At 39.5% G+C, this 17,987-nt stretch overlaps 1 pseudogene; it reads left to right on the top strand.

Annotated features, from left to right (window-relative positions):
* Positions 1 to 1,539: 1,539 nt before the first annotated feature.
* Positions 1,540 to 6,161, top strand: LOC115933414 (L-lactate dehydrogenase A chain-like; annotated as a pseudogene).
* The last annotated feature ends 11,826 nt before the right edge of the window (positions 6,162 to 17,987 follow it).

The raw sequence follows: 17,987 nt of genomic DNA, 5'->3' as shown, positions 1-17,987 counted from the left end.
CAGTAGTAATCTAAGCTGCCACCAGCTTGATGCACTGCGATAATAAATACTCCACAGCCTGGCTGTCCAAGGTGAAAGTGGTAAAACAGCAGCTCATTGGAGGGGTTTTAATGATTTGTCCAGCCACGCAGATACCCTGACAATCCAGAGGGGAATAAAAGCCCATCAGACCTAATGGGGTTACTCTTTTGGAGTAACCTCCCACGGTGACACGTTCTCACACTCCCCCTTACATCTTCTCTTACCCAGCCTGCTCCAATATCTGTGTGATCAAGATAGCCAGAGGCAGCTTGCCTTTTATAGACACTTTCCACAGGAGCAGCTGTGCCTTCCAGCTCATATAGAGGGTGGTTAACCAGAAAACAGAGGTAGCTGAATTTCTTATTGGTCTTGGCTCTGAGATACCAAACCAAAATTAAACATGAACCAAAGTCTCTGGCCCCCACCCCATAAAATGTAGGTAACACATTTTCCTATAAGTGCAAAGTCACCGAGGTAGAGCATGAGCTACCAAAGTCACCTACAGAGATTCAAAATATAAATGACCACACCTGAATCTTCTCTTTGTCCTCCCTAAGGCATAGGAGAGGCCCAGACATGTATATTGCACATTTATAAGCCCCCAAAATAATTCTGAAATTTTCCACATATCAAAGTGGCCTCAATGGCTCTTGGAAAAAGTTCAGGATATAAGATGGAGGATATCATCCTGGGATGAGCTGTGAAATTCCCGGTTGGAAAGTTTTAGAACTTCATCTATAATGGATTTGGTGACGGTTCCAAAGGCCATCTAAGAACCAGCACCAGGATGTCTGCGTAAGAATCACTCAGAACTTATCAAACTGCAAAATAATGGTAGGTAAGAGCTAGTAATCCGGATTTTAACTGACTTCCCAGGTGATTCTGATGTGCAGTCACGTTTAGGACTATATGTATATAGTACTTAAAATACCATGTTGGAGCCCTTTATGCATTCACTCATTCATTCAACAAACAATTTTCTGTGCACCAACTGTGTGCCAAGCACTAAAGATTAAATAATGAATACAACTGAATGTCTGCCCTTGAGAGGTTCACAATTCTAATGAGGGACACCAATCCTTTTGACATGGACCTTATAACACAGTGTGGCAAGTGCCTTCACAGACTATGTGCAAATGGCTGTGGAGAGAAATTATTTAATTCTACCTAGCGAACCAAGAATGGGCTTCACAAAAAAGGTGACATTTGGGAGAAGCGAGGAGTTGCCAGTTGAAGAGGGAAAGGGAAGTTCCAGGTAGAGGTCCAGAGAATGAAAGTGCATGGCATGTCTGGTGACAAGCATGGCCAGAGCAGAGGGAGTATGGGGAAAGTGTGCAATGGGCTGGGGGGACAGGCGAGAAACAGATGGGGAAGGGTGTGGTTTCATGCTAAGGGGGTCATCTCTTGTTTTTAAGCATAACATGGTCAGATCTTTATTTTAGATAATTTTGGAGTCATTGTGCATAGGAGAGAGATATAGATAAAAAAAATTAATTAGGATGATATGAAAAAGTGTCCATGACAGATGACGAGGTCCTGAAATTGGAAAGTGGCCATGGGAATAGATTTGAAAGATATTCCATAGGTAGAATCTACAGAATAAGTAAGTGTTGCTTGAAAAAAAAACCCACATATATATACACACACAAAAACAAGAACAGCCAAAAAAAAACCTGTTACAGAAAGATATCCTTTCTCAGTAGATCTTTGTCTCTTCTCTGCTTCATTCTCACATTATCCTGTCTTCTCACCCTGAAGAAAGGAAGTCAAGTTTCATTTGCCCTCAGTCCTCTCACAATTTATGAAAAATGAAACCAAATTTCCACTGTCCCAATCCTTTCAAATGAGCTCAGGAATGAAAACTGTCGATTGCTGTCTACTGAGATGGGAGGGCCCCTAAGTGATCCTCTTTAGCCCCACAACCTCCTCATTGTACACAATGAAGAAATGAGGCTCAGAAAAAAATACGTGAATTTCCATCATCACACAAATGGTTTTAAAAAAGTACATACTATATCTTCTGTTAGTACCATTTGAACTTTTCAAAAGGCATGACATTCACCCCCTGTGTAGTGTTCCTGTCTGCCTTTCTTTAAAGATTCTAAGGTAAGCTAAAATCTATTATTATCTCTGTTCGCTGTTCTTTTTGATAATCAAGAAATGCCATGGTTTCTTTCACAATGAAAAGGAGTCCAATGGACATCTAGTGGTTCATTTAGATAATTGAATATTTCTTTAATAGTATTATCTATCATTGTATTTAATGGGTTAAATTTAATTAGCATACTGACTAATTGCTTTAGATTAGTGATCTCAACACTTTCAGATCTAATGATCTCTTTTTGTAGCTATTTTGAATCACCCCCCTTTTCTATCCTGAAGTAAAATTCATGTAAAATACAATCTAGACACGTAATTGCAAAATTTCAATATAGTGCCCTTTTATTTTCCTTTTACTTTTATAGAAAATAAAAGGAAATTAATTGCTAATAAAATAATACATCTTTCATATTTAAGTACTTGGCATGGTCACACCTGAAAACATGATGAAGTAGTCAGATGCTTATACTTACATGTGGAATTTCTGTGAATACAACACTTGCAAATGTAGACAGATACAAGTGTGTGAAGTCAACAACTACAATACTGTGTGATGTTGTTTTCTGAAATGGTGACCAACTTTTGAGAAAATTTAGAACAAAACAAAGTACACTCTTTCCCTTGTTTTATGCAGCATTGTATTTCTAGAAAATTACTAAAAGTAATTTGTGACAGGTATAAAGCAGAATTGGAGTCTAGGTCCTGTTCACTGCAGTTTTTTCACTACAAGAATGTCTGCTAAGATACTGAAAGCCATAAGTGAGAATACCACTTCTGGGAAGATAGAGTAGATGTACTTTTCCATATTCCTCCCGCTAAGTAAAAATAGAAATTCTGAACCTTATATATGAAACAAGCATAAAGCTACTTTGAAAGGTGGAAAGAAGAAAAGGATACCAATTAAAGCCCTTGGAGCCTAAAGAATGACATGGTGGTAAGTTATCTGGGTTTTCCTTTTGCCTCATATATCCCAGACTGGATGCTGGAGTAGCTGGCAACATGGAAATGCCAGTAAGTGCAGAAAATAAAGTCTCAACAAAAGCCTGCTCTCTCTAGCTAAAGGACTGGGAAATGAGAAAGCTAGCAATCCATAAAACTTTAGATCAGGAGTTTGAGACCAGCCTGACCAACATGGTAAAACCCTGCCTCTACTAAAAAAAAAAATACAAAAAATTAGCCAGGCGTGGTGGTGGGTGCCTGTAATCCCAGCTACTTGGGAGGCTGAGGCAGGAGAATCGCTTGAGCCTGGGAGACTGAGGCTGCAGTGAGTCGAGATCATGCCATTGCACTCCAGCCTGGGCAACAAGAGTTACACTGTGTCTCAAAAAAAAAAAAAGAATATAGCCACTTTACTGCATTTAAACATCACAGAAAAAAACTATGATCCCACCTCAATTCACACCAGCAAAAGCCAAGTGGGGAGCCAAGACTTTCACTCTCACCAGACTATAATGAAGTACCCCAAACCCTTTGTGGGAGTAGAGTCAGGGAAATCCACACCAAAACAGATCTTGGCCAAAGGTCTGAAAACTAAAGACAAAAACTCTTGAAAGCAGCAAGAGACAAATGACAACTTACCTGTAGAAGAAAAACAATTAAAATCACAGTGGATTTCTCATCAGAAACCATGGAAACCAAAAGAAAGTGACACAACATCTTTCAAGTTATGAAAGAAAATAATTGTCAACCCAGAATGCTTAATGCAGCAAAAATATCCTTCAGAAATGAAGAAAGATCAAAAAGTTCTCAAATGAAGGAAAATAAAGAGCATTTGTCGCCAGCAGACCTACCCTAAAAGAATGACTAAATTAAGTTTTTTTTTTTTTTTTTTGAGACGGAGTCTCGCTCTGTCACCCAGGCTGGACTGCAGTGGCGCGATCTCGGCTCACTGCAAGCTCCGCCTCCCGGGTTCACGCCATTCTCCTGCCTCAGCCTCCCGAGTAGCTGGGACTACGGGCGCCCGCCACTACGCCCGGCTAACTTTTTGTATTTTTAGTAGAGACGGGGTTTCACCTTGGTCTCGATCAAAAGTAAGTTTTATAAATAGAAAGGAAGTGGTTAAAGAAATTTCTTAAAATATTAGAAAAATGGAAAGCTACTTGGGAGGCTAAGGCAGGGGAATCGCTTGAACCTGGAAGGTGGAGTTGTGAGTGGATATCGCACTACTGCACTCCAGCCTGGTGACAAAGCAAGACTCTGTTGAAAGGAAGGAAGGAAGGAAGGGAAGAAGGAAGGAAGGAGAGAGAGAGAGAGGAGGAGAGGAGGGGAGGAGGGGAGGAGGGATGGAGGGGGGAGGAAGGGAGGAAGGAAGGAAGGAAGGAAGGAAAGAAAGAAAAAGGAAGGAAGGAAGGAGAAGAAAGAAAAGAAAGAAGAAAAATGAAAAGAACAAAGTAAGCAAATATATAGGTAGATATAATAGATTTTCCTTATCTTCTTGAGTCTTCTGAATTATGTTGACGGTTGGAGCAAAAAATGTGTAATGTTTAATATGGTCTTGAAAGTATGTAGAGAAAATATTTAAGACAATTTTGTTATAAATAGGGAAGGGAAAGGGACATATAAAGAGGTAAGCCTCCTACACTTCATGTGAAACTTGTAAAATGATGACACCAACAGACATTTGTGTGTGATAAGATGCATGTGTGTGTTGGGGTGAGTGGCTATGAGGTAATACCTAAAGCAACTACTAAGACTCAAAACACTATAAACTAACAGACTCGAAACACTACTGGAAAATCAAAATGAAGTTTTACAAAATGTTCAAGCAGCCCACATTTTGAACAGGAAAAAGGGAAAAGAAAATTGAGAAATAAAAGAGAAAACACAGCAAAATATATAATGGCAGACTTAAACTTTAATGTATCAATAATCATATTAAATGCAAATAATATGGTTTAAAATAAATGGTTAAAAATACATAGAAGTGCTAGAGCCGTTGTCACCAAGTCCAGGTCTCATTTCCACATGCCCCCAATGCTTGCCTGACATGCATTCCCAGTTCCTTTTTGTTCCAAGTCCAATATTGCAACTCTTAAGGATCAGCTGATTCATAATCTTCTAAAAGAAGAACAGACCCCCCCATAAGATTACAGTTGTTGGGGTTTGTGCTGTTGGCATGGTCTGTGCCATCAGTATCTTAATTAAGGACTTGGCAGATGAACTTGCTCTTGTTGATGTCGTGGAAGACAAATTGAAAGGAGAGATAACGGATCTCCAACATGGCAGCCTTTTCCTTAGAACACTAAAGATTATCTCTGGCAAAGACTATAATGTAACTGCAAACTCCAAGCTGGTCATTATCATGTCTGGGGCAGGTCAGCAAGAGGGAGGAAGCTGTCTTAAATAGGACCAGCATAACGTGAACATCTTTAAATTCATCATTCCTAATGCTGTAAAATACAGCCTGAACAGCAAGTTGCTTATTGTTTCAAATCCAGTGGGTATCTTGACCTATGTGGCTTGGAAGATAAGTGGCTTTCCCAAAAACCGTGTTATTGGAAGTGGTTGCAATCTGGATTCAGCCCAATTCGGTTACCTGATGGGGGAAAGCTGGGAGTTCACCCATTAAGCTGTCATGTGTGGGTCCTTGGGGAACATGGAGATTCTAGTGTGCCTTTATGGAGTGGAGTGAATGTTGCTGGTGTTTCCCTGAAGACTCTGCACTCACATTTAGGGACTGATACAGATAAAGAACAGTGGAAAGAGGTTCACAAGCAGGTGGTTGAGAGTCCTTACAAGGTGATCAAACTGAAAGGCTACACATCCTGGGCCATTGGACTCTCACCATTGGACTCTGTGTGGCAGATATGGCAGAGAATATAATGAAGAATCTTAGGCGGGTGCACCTAATTTCCGCCATGATTAAGGGTTTCTATGCAATAAAGGATGATGTCTTCCTTAGTGTTGCTTGCATCTTGGGACAGAATGGAATCTCAGACCTTGTGAAGGTGACTCTGACTCCTGAGGAAGAGGCCCTTTTGAAGAAGAGTGCAGATACACTTTGGGGGATCCAAAAAGAGCTGCAATTTTTTTTTAATTAATTTTTTTTAGATGGAATTTTGCTCTTGTTACCCAGGCTGGAGTGCAATGGCAAGATCTCAGCTCACTGCAACCTCCACCTCCTGGGTTCAAGCGATTCTCCTCCCTCAGCCTCCCAAGTAGCTGGGATTACAGGTGCCCACCACCACGCCCAGCTATATTTTTGTATTTTTAGTAGAGAAGGGGTTTCACTATGTTGGCAAGGCCTGTCTTGAACTCCTGACCTCAGGTGATCTGCCCACCTCAGCCTTCCAAAGTGCTGGGATTAAAGGCGTGAGCCACCATGCACAGCCAGAGCTGCAATTTTAAAGTCTTCTGATGTCATCCATTTCACTGTCTAGGCTACAACAGGATTTTAGTTGGAGGCTGTGTATGTTGTCCTTTTTTCTGGTCTGTGATTATAGCAGTAATATTAAGATGGACTGGGAAAAACATCAATTCCTAAAGTTAGAAACAGAAATGGTTTGTAAAATCCTGCAGCTATATCCTAATGCTGGATGGTACTAATCCTGTGTAGTCCCAAACTGGTTAGTCTGAAATAGTTCTATGACCTCTGAGGCACCACTGCCACTGCTGCACATGCTGCAGTTGCCCCTTGAGTCAGATGGATGTTTACCGTGTGTTTTATAACTTCCTGGCTCCCTCACTGAACAATGACTAGTCCAATATTTCTTCCCAGTCAGTCACATCCTAGGATCCAGTGTATAAATCCAATATTGCATGTCTTGTACATAATTGTTCCAAAGGATCTTATTTTGTGAACTAGATATATCAGTAGTGTACATTACAATATAATGTAAAAGGACCAACATATAAACAGTGCAACCAACTATCCAAGTGTCGTACCAACTAAAACCCCCAATAAACCTTGAACAGTGAAAAAGAATAAAATAAAAATAGAAGAACGGAAAAAGATATATCACACAATCAAAAGAAAGTAGAAGTGGCCATATTGGTATCAGATAAAGTAGATTTCAGAACAAATAAAATTACCAGAGACAGGGAAACAACATACAATGATAAAAGAATCAATCCACCAGTAAAATGTAGTAATCTTAAATGTGTATGTACCAAACAATAGAGCTGCAAAATATGCAAAGCAAAAATTGATAGAACTGAAGGAGAAATAGACAAATCCACAATTATAGCTAGAGATTACAACACCCCTCTGTCACAATTGATAGAACAACTAGACAGAAAACCAGCAAGGATATAAAAACTCCGCAATCCATCAACCAACAGAATTTAGTCGGTGTTTATAGAACACTCGAGCCAACAACCGCAAAATACGCATTATTTTCAAGTGCCCATGGAATATATGCCAAGATTACCAGGTTACCCTGGGTCACAGACCAAATTTAAAACAATTTAAAAGAATTAAAATCACGTAGACTGTGTTCTCCAACCAAAACGGAATCAAACTGGAAATGAATAACAGAAAGATAGCAGGAAAATCTCCATGCACTTGGAAACTAAATAACATTCTTTTAAATAATCATAGGGCAAAGAGGAATTCTTCAAGGGAAATTTCTTAATACATTTAACTGAATGAAATAAAAATGCAGCATATCAAAATTTGTGGAATGCATTCAAGGCAGTACTGAGACAGAAATGCACAGCACTAAATGCATACATTAGATAGGAAAGATAATAGATCAATACTACAAGCTTTCACTTCAAGAATCTAGAAAAGAAAAACAGCAAAACAACCTCAAAGCAAGCAGAAAGAAGGAAATAATAAAGAGCAGAAATGAAATCTCCAGGCCCTGATGGCTTCACTGGAGAATTCTCCCAAACATTTATTTTAAAAAGAACTAAAACCAATTCACACATTCTCTTCTAGAAAATAGAAAAGAACTGTTTCCAACTCATTTTATGAAGACACTATTACCCGAAAAACAAAACGAGACAAAGACTTTACAAAAAAGACAACTAAAGACCAATAACTCTCATGAATATAAAAGCAATAATTCGTAATATTAGCAAGTAGAATTTGACAATATAATAAAAGAAGTACACGCCATGATCAAGTGGGGCTTATTCTAGGGATGCAAGGTTGGTTCAGTATTCTAACATTAAGGACTGTAATCCACTATATTAACTGGCTAAAGAAGAAAAATCACAGGATCATATCAATCAGTACAGAAAAATACTGGACAGAATTCAACATCCATTTATGATTTTTAAAAAAACTCAAAAAAATAGGAATAAGAGAGAACATCCTCAACTTAACAAGGAACAAAACACCTACAGTAATATCATACTTTAGTATAAGACTGAATGTCTTCTCTCTAAGATGAGGAATGAGGCAAAAAATATCCACCCTCACACTCTTATTCAACATAGTGCTGAAAGCTCTAGCCAACGCAATATGGCAGCAGATGAAAATAAAAGAAATAGGTATCAGAAACAAAAAAATAAGACTGTTCCTATTTGCAGTAGACATAACTGCCTTTACAGACAACCCCAAGGAATCTGCAAAAGAAAAACTCGTAGAATGTGAGTTCAGAAAGGTTGTAGGATATAAGACAAACATATAAAAATCAACTGTATTTCCACACAGTAGCAATGAATACATGAATATCAAAAATTAAAAATGCAATGTCACTTAAAATCACTCAAAAAATTGAATGCTTAGATGTAAAACATGTATTATAACTCGTATGTCAAAAACTATTCAATGCCAATTAAAGAAATCAATTATTTAAATAGAGAAACATATCATGTTCATGGATTGAAAGATCCAACATAGTAAAGATGTCAGTTCTCCCCAAACTGACATACAGATTTGACATAACTATCAAAAATCCAGCAAGACTGTTTTATAGATATGGACAAGAATATTCTAAAACGAATACATGGAAAGACATGGAAAGACAAAAGAACTAGAATAGCTAAAATAAAAATAAAGTGATAGGAATCTGTCTTATTTTCAAGACTTATAATATTGCTACCATAATCAAGACTCTGTGATACTGGTGGAAGGAGAGACACATAGATCAATGGGACAGAATAAAGACTGCAGAAATAGAACCACACAAATATACCCAACTCATTTTTGACAAAGGAACAAAAGCAATTCAATAAAGAAAAGACAGCCTTTTCAGCAAATGGTGCTGGAAGAATTGGACATCTGTAGGCCAAAAAAAGATCCTTGACCTAATCCTCACATCTTATACTGACTCAAAATGGAACAAAGACCCTTAAATATAAACCATAAAACTATAAAACTTCTAGAAAAAAAAACTTAGGAGAAAATCTTCAGGATCCAGGGATAGGCAAAGAATGTTTAGACTTGTCACCAAAAGCATGATCCATTAAAGGAAAAAATGATAAATTGGACTTCATCAAAATGTAAAATTTGCTCTGCAAAAGACTGTTGCTGAGGGGATGAAAAGACAAGCTACATAATGGGAGAAAATATTTGCAAACCATAATCAAACCAATAGTCAACAAACGACTATTATCTAGAATGTGAAAAGAACTCTCAAAATGTGACAGTTAAGAAACATTAGATAAGAAAATGAGAAAATTACATAGACATTTCATCAAAAAGGATATACAGATGACAAATAAGCACATAAAAATATTTTCACATCAGTAGCCATTAAGGAAATGAAAAATTAACACCACACTGAGATATCTCTATACACGTATCAGAATGCCTAAAATAAAAAACTGTGACAAAACCTATCTGGGTGTGGTGGCTCACGCCTATAATCCCAGAACTTTGGGAAGCCAAGGCAGGTGGATCACTTGAGGTCAGGAGTTCGAGACCAGCCTGGGCAACATAGTGAAACCCTGTCTCTACTAAAAATACAAATTTAGTCAGGTGTGGTGATGCATGCCTGTAGTCACAGCTACTCAGGAGGCTGAGGTATGAGAATCACTTGAACTCGGGAGGCAGAGGTTGCAGTGGGCAAAGATCATGCCACTATACTCCAGCCTGGGTGACAGAGTGCGACTCCACCTCAAAAAAAAAAATAGTGAAAACACCAAATGCTGGCAATGTTATGAAGGAACTAGATCAAGGTTATGAAGAAACCTTCAAGGTTATGAAGAAACCGGATCACTCATACATTGTTGGTGAGAACATAAAATGAGTACAAGCCACTCTGGAATACAGTTTCTCTAAAAACTAAACGTACAACTACCTTGTGACCCAGCAATTGCATTACCAGGCATTTATCACAGAGAAATGAAGAGCTATGCTCACACAAGAATCCACATATGACAGTTTATAGCAGCTTTATTTGTTATAACCCCGAACTGGAAACAACCTAGATGTCCTTCAATGAGTGAATAGCGAAACAACTGTGAAATATTCATACCATGGAATACTACTCAGCAATAATATTGATACATACAACAACTTCGATGAATTTCAAAAAAAAATGAACCGAGTAAAAAAAAAAAAAAAGCCAATCTCACAAGATTGCACATTAACCTTTTATAAAACATTCTTGAAAGGACAAAATGATAGTAATGGAGAACAGATCAACGGTTGCCACGTATTAGGGAGGAGAGAAGGGAAGTGGGTGTGGCTAAAAAAAGGCAGCAGGAAGGATCGTTGTAGTGATGGAAATATACTTTATCTTGACTGTGTCAATGTCAGTATCTTGGTTGCGATATTATACTCTAGTTTTGCAAGATGTTACTATTGGAGGAAACTGAGTAAAAAGTGCATGGACTGCTCAGTATTATTTCATGTGAATATACAATTAACTGAAAATGAAAAGCTTAATTGTTTAAAGAAGTAGTACTATTTAGGGCAGGGGGAGTCATGTGGTGTGGAGATGGGAAAAATCTATGAGATTGTCAAGTGGATTGTGAGATGTCCAGAATTCCTGAATCTCCTTCTGCTCACCAAATGCCACCCTTTCCTCATTGTTACCACTACTAAAACTTGCCCTACCCATCCCACATCACCCTTTATGGACAATACTCATGCAGCCCACACTGATAGCCACTGCACTGGAAGATAACAATAACTCTATAGAGCTGGTAGGAAGAGGCTACTTTATAAATGAAAACTGAGGAATCTGAGTGAGGTGAAGGCGCCCTCCCAAAATCACACAACAAGTAAATTTCATAGCCAGTTTTTCCACCATTTCACACCACTTCACATAATCATTTCACTTCACTACATTTCTAATCATCTACCATTTTCAAAGCTCTTTTAAAAATATTATCTTAATTGGTCTTAAGCTGTCCCAGCTGAAAGGAAATAGCAGAGGGCTAGAATAGTGGGAGTGGTTGAAGTCTCTTAGCCAATGTGGGTTGCTGTGGCAAATTCCCACCTCCACATCTGCAAGATGCCTACATTTGTGCTCATATTTGCCCCCTTTGCACTCAACAAATTAAAGCTCCTCCTACTTAAGCCTAATTCCTCCCCTCAGTTTTCAGATCCCACTCCCCATCGCCTCATTTTATTGATTATGCCATCTGTTTCTTGCATCTTCAAACTTACTCACTCTACTGCCTCTTTCCCATCAGGAGATGGGAAAGTTTCCTTAGCCTCATGTCCTCTTCAGAACATAGCCCTTCTCCTTTTGAAGGAGAGTGATTAAATTCTCTGCCTTCATTTCCTCTTCTTTCCACTCCAGTGTAATTTGGTTTCTGGCCCACAACTGCTCTTAAACTTCTCTTACCATAGATTCCAAGGTCTACCTTGTACTAGCTCCAACAGACACTCTTCAGTCCTTATCTTACTTAGCCTGTGCTCAGCATTTGATACATTAACCTCTCCCTTTTTGAAACGGTCTCTTCCTTGGCCCAGGCTTCCCTGGTTTTCCGCCTACTCTCTGGCCATAGGACATTTCTCTTCTCCCTGTCGCTCAAATGCTGATGTTTCAGTATTCTGTCCTAGTCTCCCTTCTCTTTTCCCTTTATACCTTCTCCCAGGTTTCATTTACCATCTATATTACCAGCTCATACAAGTCTCTCAAGCTCCAGACCCATGTAACTCACATCCTGCTAAATTCAACAAGCCCAAAATGGACCAAAATTCAACAAGTCCAAAACTGAACATCATCCTCCCCATCTCAAATCTATTCCTGAATAGCTCAATCTGTGGCATTTTCATACACCAGCCACACTAGATTCTTCCTCTTCCTCGTATCCACATTGAATTTTTCACCAAGCCTATTTACCTTCTCAATGCCCTCCAACCTATCTGCATTTCCAATGACACTGCCTTAGTCCAGACTCTCAAAATCTGTCAACTGAAAATCTGCAATAGCTACCTAACTGGTCTCACTGCCCCTAATTGTGTCCCCTTCCAATCTATTCTTTCAATCACAATGAGTTATTTTCCTAAAAACAACTAAAGTCCTAAAATATGACTCACCACATCATGTTCTATCTTTAAACCTTTCAGTGGCTTCTCAGTGCCTTTTAGCTAAACTCTCACCTCACCATGGCCTGTCTAGTGGAGCCCTACCTATCTTTCCAGCCTACTCTCCAACTTGCTTCTCACACCCTGCAACTACCTCCTCTCCTCCCACAGTAAATTTCTTTCAATTCCCAATGCACTGCATTATCTTTTGCTCCTAGGACTTCACACAAGAAGAACTCACCATCTGGAACCTCATTCCTAAACTCCTCCCTCTACTGGCTTCCCCTACTCATCCTTCAGACCTCGGAAAAGCCACTTTCCGACCTCCACTTGATGAGGCTGGGTCCCCCCTGCTCTGTTCTCCCAACACCCTAATCTTTCCCTGTTGTGAAACTTATCACACCCTTTCACAATTACTTATTTACCTATTTGTTTTCCCCATGAAGCTGTAAGTCACTTGAGAATACTAGTCTATCTTGCTTACCTTAATAGCTATAATGCTGGCACAGTGCTTTGAAGGCTCAATAGATGTAGTTTTTAACAGACTATACAAGAATAGATAAAAAATTAAGAAATCCAAGCCTGTATGGCAGCTCTCCTGGGACTCAGCAGTCCCCTCTGGCTCATTTTCTGGCTTATGCAACCTTACGGTGACCCCTGTGTGGCAACCTCCCTTATATGAACCAGCGTTCTTTGTTCACATATAGGAGAGTGCTCTGTTTGCTGTAACCTCAGCTTCGAGAAAACAATGCCCATATTGCATTAACCTGCTAGGCCAGCTTCAGAAAGGATCTCTGAATGTCATGATTTCAGAAACCGTAAAGTTACTCCTTGTTCCACTGCAGAAAAAAAATACTTTTCCTTGAGCAATTCTTAAAATTCCTTTATCTGTGGGTCAAAGATATTATTTGCCAACTAGAGGCAAGTCAAATGCAAATGGCTTTTAAATTTATACTACGGAAATTAAAATTATAAACCCTAAATTTTTAAATTAACTTTTAATTAAAATTACACTTAAAAACCAGAAGTCAGAAGTTTTTCACAGAGCAGTCTTGAGAGATTAAGAAACTGACCTATTGACATGAGGCTTTGAGAATACTCTGCACTAAGCTAATAATTACACCTTGTTATACAGATAAGAACTGGAAAATATTTACCAGTCAGTTAACTTAAACCCACTAAGAATACAAACATTAGATAGCTTGGAGGGGTAGAATGCTTTTTTGTCAGATTTACATTTTTTCTGTATCTTGTCATCATAAAATTCAGTAGTTTGTACAGAGGTCCCTTGTAGGATTTTTCTCTAACTATAATGGTTAAATATTATACAATCTTTAACCTTGAGACTATAAAACTCACCTACTTATCCGTTGTAGGAAATTGCATTCCCCAATCATTGTTTATTTGTTATAGGAAATTGGATTTTGTAATGTTTAACCCACTGTTAACTGTTTTACTGTTTAACGGAGTGACTTCACTGAGTTTGTTATAATTAAATTAACTAGTATAAAAACAATTCAGATCCCCTTGGGGTTACTGAAAAATCACCCATCTTTTTCCTGGTACTGATTTTGACACAAGTAAATATAAAGAGTGATTACAGCAGAAACATTTTTAAACAATATGAAAAATAACTCAACTTTTTCCTCTACAGCCTTAAAGCATACATGATTGAAGCAGGGCCATTCCTTGGGTAATAACCGGGGAGGAGAGCTGGGGTGAGCACTGGACCCCAGTGACTTTGGGAGGGAGAAATAAAGGGACCCCATGCAGAGGAAGAGGGGAGATGGAGGTAGATTCAAAATGGGGAGGAGAGGGCACCAAACAGAGTGTCAATCTAGAGAGGTAACGTGGGCTAGTCGTTCTACGTGCACTAGTTTGAGTCCCATTTGACCCGGGCTCAAATTCTGGCTCTGCCTGCCACTCATGCACTTTATCATCAAACAACTTGCATAGTCTCCCTGAGCCTTAGTTGTAACATAAGGATCCTAACAGTGAACTCATGGAGGTGAGAGGATTAAAAGAGATGTTTATAAAGCCTTCAGCTCAGTCCTGAGCATGAAAATATCCAGTAACAATGCTGCATAAATAGCCTACTTTGTGGTTGTGGTTGTTATTAATATCTTCCATCTCACTATTTCACTTAGGCTCAGTCTTGATGACTCAGCTGAGGCACTTTCTACATGTCCCAGCCATGGGGCAGCCAGCCACAGAGCCTCCACGCATGTAAAGGTGCTGCAGTCTCTTGTCCTGGTCCTCATTCTCACTGCAGTTCTAACCTCAGGGCCCTGACATGGCAGCTCTCTGATGACAGCTGCATCTTCTCTGGGCATCCTATAAGAAATGGCCAAAAAGCCATTCTAAAATGTCTCCTGCCATTATGTTGAGGTATAATGGAATGAGTATAAACTCTAGAATCAGATGTATTTGCAGACAACTTGCTCACCATGTAATCTTGACAAATTTGCTTCTTTCCAGATTCTTTACCTTAATTTGGGTTTACTGCCACCAATCTTGAAGATTCATGGTAACAAACTCAACAAACTGTATATATCACTATTACATTTGTGAATGTTTTGTTGAATCCTTTCTCGGGTTGAAAAATATTGGAGATTAGAGCTAGAATTGAGTTCGAAGATCATGCCCCAGCCATATCCTCCCACATGGAAGCTCAATGTCTCAATCTACATAATCTCAAGGCTTTCTGTTTTCTGCTGACAAGAAAGAAGTCTTGTCTTTTACACATTACCCTTCTTCTCCATGTCCTTTCTTTGTAATCCCCAGGATGCATACATGTACTCATGGCTTAAATCTGTAATCATAGCCAATGCCATGGTCCCCATCCCATGGTGGTGCCATGTAGTTGTGAGTTGGCACGATAAAATCAACCCGTCCTTTCAGAATGAGAAGGATAATGTTATTTCTATCTCATTTCCAGCCATGGAAAGAAGAGTCCTCAGCATGTGTTTATTGGTATGGCACTTTAGATTCACAAACAAAACTCTTTTCTCCGAGGATGGCTGGATCTAGATGAGTTCAAGATTCTGCTGCCACATTGTACCCCAACATTTGTCTCATTCTAAAATCAAGTTCCCCTTGCCCAAGACCTTTTTCTCTTCTTTGAAGTTCTCTCTCAGTGGCCTCCATCACCCTCCCTCAAATAGGACTTCAGACACACATACACACACATGCATCAGTTCATCAGACATGGCTACAGATATTTTAATCTCTGGCACCACTGTGGACAGCGAAGAAGTCTTTTTCCCCTAGGCCCTTTGTAAATTAATGGTTACAAATAGGTACACAGAGATAGCAATGTCTCCTCATTCTATTCACCAAGAGTCCCAGTCAGCCCAGCCAAGACACACTCATAACAGGTGAGGAAAATGTAAGGTTCAGGGACTGAGCCAGGACCAACAGGCATCTGGTGGCCGAGTCCTGGTTCAGGACTCATTCTCCTGTACCACACTGCCCCCTCTCACTTTGCAGGCTCCTTTCTCAATGTTGATGCCTTTGAGTTAGCCAGGTGGTTAACAATTTTTTTGTTTGTTTGTTTGTTTGTTTGTTTTTGGCCAAAAAGATAATTTGCTTTCCAAAAATCTCAAACTAAGCAGCTCGTGACTGCTTCTTAAGATAAACAGAAAGGAATTCTAACACAGCATGGTAGAAACAACTTGACAGGACCCTGTTGCTTCTGTTTCTTATCTCTGGATGCCAGAAGCCTGCTGCTTTCCCTGTCCACCCACAAGGGATTTGTGATTGGGTTTGCATTCTCCAACTCTTTCCTGGAAAAGGCCCCAGAGCCACTGATGTGTCTGCAAGAAAGGAAAAACATTTTGCCCACCGGGTATTGATGGGTCCTAAGGCACTTTGGAGTCCTGAACTTAGCTTTGGGCGGTAAAAAAGCATATTGGCAATTACTGAGTTTCAGAAGCAATTTTTTGGGAAAAAAAAAAAAAGATAGGTAGTCCAAGACTCCACATTGGCTGTGCCGACCACAATGCCACCAAATTGCTGACTTTCAGAAGCAATTTTTTGCAATAAAAAAAAATAAAATAAAAATATAGGTAGTCCAATGCTCCAAACTGACTGTGCTGACCACAATGCCACCAAATGAAAACTTAAAACTTAATCATCCAGTTATGTATCGATAGCTAAATGTTGGATATCATTTAGGGCAAGAATATTTTAACTAATGTTTAACCAGAATTTTTATTTTCCATCGTTAAAGCATTTTACAGAAATCTTCCATTTCTTAAATGTAAATTAAGAAAAATCAGTCCACAAAACACAAATGGAAACAAGCACAAATTTATTTCACCACCTTTTGGAGAGGCCGACTCAAAGCTGACAATGCATATTCACCATTTGAGAAGACATTTAACAGATTACATCCTTGGCTTCTCAAAGAGATGTTAGTGCCCACTTACTCGATATTGGTAAGCTCCTTCACTAATCTCTGATTATTTTACAGTCAAGGCTCCTTTCTCCCATCCCTTCTCATAGCCCCCTTTCATACTTTAAAGCATTGATCTAAATACAAAATGGGAGAACCTGTGTATTAGTTTACTAGGGCTGCCGCAACAGAACACCACAGATTGGATGGCTTACACAAGAAAAATTTATTTTCTCACAGTTCTGGAAGCTGGAAGTCCAAGGTCAAGGTATCAGCAGGCTTGGTTTCCTCTGAGGCCTCTCTCCTTGGCTTGCAGTTGGTCACCTTCTTGCTGCCTCTTCACATGGTCTCTGTGCACAAGTGCCACTGATATTCCCCTGTACATCCAGATTTCCTCTTTTTAGAAAGACACCAGTCATATTTGATTGGAGCCACTCTGTGGGTCTCATTTTAACTTACTCACCCATTTAGAGGCTCTATTTCCAAATACACTCATGTGCTGAGGTACTGGGAGTTCAGGCTCCAACATAACAGCCGGGGAGCACAATTTAGCCCATAACAACCTCTCTTTAAGGAAAGTTTCCAAATTGTATCAGACAGTGAAGAAATCTGCTCCTAACTTAAGAGTCCTGTTGTTTTGGGCTGTGTAGAAAGATACAGCTAGACCCAACATGTGGTTTAATTTTAGGGACTGCATGCTTCCTGTTCCCCAAAAATACTTCATATGCCTTCAAATTCTCTCATCAGAAATTCGTATCTTCTCAGAGGCTTTCTTGTGTTAAAATGAACAGAGCCTTAGGTTGAGCCTCATCTGTCACTAGACTTCAGTGCAACCACTGCTTCCTTTCTGAGGGCAGTTTTTGATGAAGAGCAGAGGACTGGGTGCCAATAGGGCCATGGAGGAAGTAAGGGGAGGATCATAAATGGAGACAAAGGGAAGAGAAACAAGAAGCTGGAGGCGTGAGAAGACAGACCTTACTGGCTTTACCATTTCACCCAAATAGTGGCAGAGGATGAGTATTCATGCTCCAGTCCATAATTGTCTCTAGAGAGCGACTGCTTCACCCAGACACCATATTCCCTGCCTGGCTCCTC

Source organism: Gorilla gorilla, chromosome 12, assembly GCF_029281585.2.
Source record: "Gorilla gorilla gorilla isolate KB3781 chromosome 12, NHGRI_mGorGor1-v2.1_pri, whole genome shotgun sequence".
Taxonomy (NCBI): domain Eukaryota; kingdom Metazoa; phylum Chordata; class Mammalia; order Primates; family Hominidae; genus Gorilla; species Gorilla gorilla.
Note: the sequence above shows the minus strand (reverse complement) of the source record. Positions and strands in the feature narration are given on the sequence as shown.